The sequence below is a fragment of the Portunus trituberculatus genome, chromosome 15 (genome assembly GCF_017591435.1).
Source record: "Portunus trituberculatus isolate SZX2019 chromosome 15, ASM1759143v1, whole genome shotgun sequence".
Lineage (NCBI taxonomy): Eukaryota > Metazoa > Arthropoda > Malacostraca > Decapoda > Portunidae > Portunus > Portunus trituberculatus.
In genome coordinates, this window is record NC_059269.1 from 9,604,688 (window position 1) to 9,610,687 (window position 6,000).

The window sequence follows — 6,000 nt, forward strand, 5'->3', positions numbered from 1 at the left end:
GAGAGGCGAGGCATCGAGACACGAAACAGCAAAGCAGAGCAGCAGTGACGCGGCCCCCCCACTGACCCACTTATACTGGGCGAGGGCGATGAGTGTCCCCAAAATATAAGAGTGACGGGGCTGTCTGATGGCCTCCTTTAGAAAGAGAGAGAGAGAGAGAGAGAGAGAGAGAGAGAGAGAGAGAGAGAGAGAGAAAGGGTGGAGGAGCAATGTATTATGAGGCGATGATTCAGAAGGCATGCACCTGGCCCTGTCCTGCAAGAGTTAATACAGTCTGGATGGCCATGGACGCGCTCAGGAATCAAAGCGTGACTCTTAATGAAATGGAACGATGGGTAGTTTATCCCCGTTTACTGTCTGAAAATCGTGAGGCGTGTGATGGTGGCGAGCTGGGGCAAAGTGCAGTATGGCGGCTCGGGGCGGCGCCAAGCACAGCGGAACTCGAGGCGCCCTCCGGAGAGTAGTAATCCTTGGTGCAGCACTACTACTGGACGCCTGCCAATTTTCCCCTTGTATATTGTTTTCTTCTAAATTTGGACGTGACACAATCACAAAAGTGTGCCACATCCTGACGCAGACCCGATTTATAACAGCACATGGCAGCACGCAGGACACGCTCCCCGGGGCACGAGTATAGATGACGCTCACTACGACCACCACACGAACACTTTATTATTTAGATGTTGGCAGACGATCGGACAGACCAGCCGTGTGGGTGTATAAATAGCTCCAAGCGTGGCACCATCACACTAAAATCATTTCTGTCGAGGCCTCCCCCAAGGCTGCTCACAGGTCCCACAGGTTCTCCTCGTCCACCACTGTCAGATTGTGGTCGCCTTCTAACGAGAGCATGTGGTCCCTTCAGTCTGGTGTTCCTTAAAAACCCGCAGTAATCCCACATGTTCCTGGGAGTCGTACTAGGTGCCAACTGGGCGTTCATTACAGCTTGTATTGGCGTTGTTTCATGTTTATGTTATCGATATATGGGTAAACGTTACAGGATTAGATTATGTACAGTTGTCTCTCTCCCTCTCTCTCTCTCTCTCTCTCTCTCTCTCTCTCTCTCTCTCTCTCTCTCTCTCTCTCTCTCTCTCTCTCTCTCTCTCTCTCTCTCTCTCTCTCTCTCTCTCTCTCTGTGTGTGTGTGTGTGTGTGTGTGTATGAGTAATGTATACAGGATGGCTTGAGGCAGCACCCTTACGTAAAAACTGCATAAAGAAGAGTTCCAAAATGGTGGATTAGACTAACGCACGAGATACGTGGATGCCTCTGTCTTGCCGGAGTCTGAGTCACAGGCAGAAAAAAACACAATTAGCCCCCACACACACACACACACACACACACACACATTTTAGTGGTATATATGACGGAAGTAAGGGGATTTTGTCAGTAGAAATATCCCAAGTGTTACTGTATGGAATTAACTAAATAGAAACTTACCACTACCAGATTTTCCTGTCGCAATGACCACCAGCCTCACGTTAGCTGCGGTATCTGCCGGGAACGTTGTCTGTCTGTCATTTGCTGAGAAATGTAGCGTTGAATGAGTATTATACGACTAGTCAGGGCAATGATACGGCACGAGGGATCACCTATAGTACTACAAAGACCCGGTGATGCGGCGGACGACATCGAAATTCTGTAGCTTATTCTTTTATTTATTTTTTTTCACATGTATCAGAAAGATTGGACAAGGAAAAATAGATATAAAAAAGCATGTCCATCATATATAGTAGTTGTACTGTGTGTATGTGTGTGTGTACGTTTAGTGGACTTGATTAATTTCAGACACTGTAAAACTCGAGACCCGTTTAGTTGGGTTTATATCCACGCTCTTCTGTACACCTTGAAGAAATTTACTGGTACTGCTGCTGCTGACCATATCGCCGCTGCAGATCTTTGGCACGCAACGCTTGTGAGTCCGGCTAAGCACATCTGATCCTCGTACTGCTCCTATGAATAGTGGTGACAGTTACTTCACCTTAACTGCCTCCTCGTAGCCTTGTGACACCTTCATTGTTGTAGCGAGATGATGGTACTGACTCGACCAACTGTGGCTCAGGAAACGTAAACTGTTTGGTCTCTTTAGCCTCTGCAGCTTGTGGGCTTAGCTATGAGAAACGTCCACATGTACTGTACAGAGGTGAAGGTGACGTATGGTAAGGCATGGTAGAAGAAGAAAGGGTGGGTAGAGGACTGGTTGAAGTGATGTGGGCAGAAGTAGTTTCCTAGGAATGGACTGGAATAAATGAAGAGCTGATTGAGATGAGTGGAAAAGGATAGAGAAGATAGCACCTGTCTTGAAACACGAAGAAATATATTACTACTACTACTACTACTACTACCACTACAACTATAAATCATTAATATGTGACGGCAGCGGTGGAGGTGGTGGTGGAGGTGGTGGTGGTGGTGGAGGTGGTGGTGGCAACCGGCCGTGTAGCTCAGCTGTCTGTCACCACGAAATATCTGAGTGAGCTGCGTCATAGTGGGGGGGATGAGTGAGGGTGTGGTCTATACTTAGAAGCGCCCGCCTTGCCACGCCCCCTCCCGCACCTCATAGCCCGCTGCTTCCTCTCATTAGCCTTACCACTCCTTGTCCAGTTCCCTCCAGTAACCGTGACTCGAAATGTGCATCTCTATGTTTGTCATTAAATTGATGCTTTTTACTTTTTTGTCTACGAGTGCAAGATATTACTTTTCAATGGGAAGATGGAGGAGAGATTTACATCCCATACACACACACACACACACACACACACACACACACACACACACACACACACACACACACACTTATTGTAGTTTTTTTCCCTTGGTTCTCCAGTAAAATGTGCTCCCCTCCCCACATACACATACTTTTTAGAGTCTTTTTCCCTTTGTTCTTCAGTAATAGTGCCTCTGTAACTGGTCCAAGCCGGCATGAGGTTGTATGGTTCGCTGTGTTGTGGAGGGGCTAGCAGGAGAGGGCGCCGTAGTGAGTCGGAGTGAAAACAGTAGTGTATTCCAGAGAGATGACGTCACGAGGTATTTTTGTGGCGGTGTTAAAGGCATGAGGCGAATGGAGGAAGTGGAGGAGGTGGAGGTAAAGGAGGAAGCTTGTCCATATTATTTTACGCGGTGTGTTGCAAGTGTTGGCTTGGTGGCGATGTTACCAAGGCAGCGGACTCCTTGCTCGGACACCTGTGAGCTGTTGTTTCTACGCGAAGATTTTAACACCTTCAGTACTAAGACACATTTTTACCTTGCGATTAGGCGATTTTATTGACATTGGGAAGGGTTTATAGAGGTAAGAAGATTAATGGCCACAGTCTTCACTATTTTAATCCCCACATGAGTTTCTGAAGGTGTACGTATAAGATCACCAAATAGTAAGCAGAATGAATATGGAAAGGGGTCATGGTACTCAAGAGGTTAATCCCAGCCATCTTTCATAGTACTATACTATATCTGTGTGGTGACGTAGTATGTTTCTATCTCTCTCATGATCTCTCTTTCTTTATTCCCTCTTTATTTTTTTTCTTTTTCACATCATATATCACCAAAAACATTTTCAATTTTCTATAAAAACAGACTAAAGTGTAAATGTATAAATTGTTACAGACACACGTACATTTATGGGAGACCAAGTACTATAAAGGAAGCTACAGAGAAGAAAGCCAGAGGTGAGGTGCCCTACACAAGGCGAAAACCTCAGCTTCAGAGGAAGGCTCAAGGGGGCCTTTATTTTTATAGTTTTCCATTGAATTTTAAGGATTTTCTTACATAGACTAACGTTAGAGCATGGTGAAGGAGTAACTACTGCAGTTCTGTTCAGGCTCCACTGCCGGTCTAACCTTACCCACAAAAATAACTTCATTCACCTTTCTAAATAATTCCCTTGTGACCTTTGAATTTTTTACAACTCAGAGTTATCGCAAATTGCCATCTGTTGCTCCCACATTAAAGGAGTTCTTGACCAATTTTCATGGGGGGAGAGGAGAAAGGGAGAACAAGAGATTAACACCTTCAGTACTGTAAAACATTTTTTTTACCTTGAGTTTTGGGTATGATTAGACGATTTTGTTTACATTAGAAAGGATCTATGGAGGTCGGAAGATTAATGACCGGAGTCTTCACTATTCTAATCCCAACATAAGTATCTGAAGCTCTATAAAATCACCAAGTAATAAGCGGAATGAATATGAAAACATGGCATGGTACCGAAGGGGTTAAAGTAAATACTAACACAACATTTCCTTTCTGTACTTTAGTGTCAATGTAGAGAAGATAACCCGGTGCGCAGAAACTCGGCCTCACCTGCTTTCCTGCTTGCCTGATTGCCTCCTTGCCTGCTTGCCTCCCTAGCCGCTACCACCACCACCACCACTGCGATGAACAGACCTATGAATCATTTGGTCAACTAAATATAGCCTCTCAGTATCGACTCCCCAGGACCTTCTCACGCACCCTGCTAGTGTTGTCGGCGCCTTGGACATACTTGATAAAGGCACCTTGGTTGTAATCCCTCACTGACCTCCCTCTCACTGACACGGCTCTTCTTTACTCACCTAACTCGCTTTATCCTTTTCTTTTTTGGCATTATTCTTGCAGAGAGAGTTGATGGTTTTGCTTTATTTCATCCTCACTGCATACTTCATTGTAATTTTCATTTTTTCTTGTTTATTTTTGGGGTATTCGTATATTCAAAACGTATGCATTCATTCCTTCACACGTTTTACACTCCCGAGACTCACAATTCCATTTTTACCCAGCAATACTTAACTTCACCTATTCTAGATTGGAAGACGGCATTTTCTAACAGTCCTCGTCCTATTCTCTCTTACTGACTACGCTTTTTGTCCTTTCACTCCCCTTTCTTTCTCTCAGTCTAACCTGGTTCACTCTTACTAACACCCTTGCGCTATTTCCGTCCCCACCTGCTGACTACTACACTCATACGAGCCTTCTGTCACACTTCCCTTCTTCCCCCTATCAATTATCCTCCCTGCTGCCACACACACACACACCTATTCAGTATTCCTCTTAGATCCCTCCTCCTCATGCGGTCATTGTGGTCCCTTCTGTTCATTCCTTCACTCATACGTAACTTGCCCTTGCCTACTTTTACCTGTAACAGAGAGGGAGGGTCGTTGCTTCCATCTGGCTGGTCAACGAACTATAATTTGGGCTTGTTTAGGTATATGTATGCGTGTGAAATGACAGGTGCCTTTGAAATATTCTTCATATATCTAGGCTTTTCTTATCATGTCGAATGTTTCTACATGCCTGCCTACAGGGAGCGCTGACACACACACACACACACACACACACACACACACACACACACACACACACACACACACACACACACACACACACACACACACACACATGCACGAAACGCTTTTTCTTCTCTTCCCACTGTTAAAAACGACTGCAGAGTAGCAGAGTGGGAACTAGATTAGAAAACGGTGGTCGCTTCATGGGAATGTCCCGCGGAAGACAGGATTGTAACGTGGCATTCTGTTTATCCATCCGGGAAGATTTGTTAGTTATTCTTGGGACTTCTTGTTCTTCTTCTTTTCATTATTGCATTTCTCATATTTGTCTGTGTTAGTTCATTTATTTATTTATTTTTGTTTCTTCACCATTCTTTCCTCTCCTCAACCTTCTAAAATAGGAGATATAATTCAAACTACGATTCTATAAACTTCCTTACGACCAAACTGAAATAAAATAAATAGACAGATGAAAGCAAAATAACATTCATTAAACATTAGTCACACACGCCACAAAATTAATCCCACCATTATTTTCCCCTTATTTCATGTTGTTCTTGCTGTTTCGGCCTCACACATACACGGAGCAGGTACAAAAACCTCTATTGTCGATCATAGCAATAGCCACTGTGCGTATATTGTGTCACGTGCACCGAGTGTTGTCATGGAACGTGTTTCGGACTGCTAGAAGGTCAGTGAAGTAACGTGGTGCCTTAGTGTACTTTGAAAGGCACCGTGAA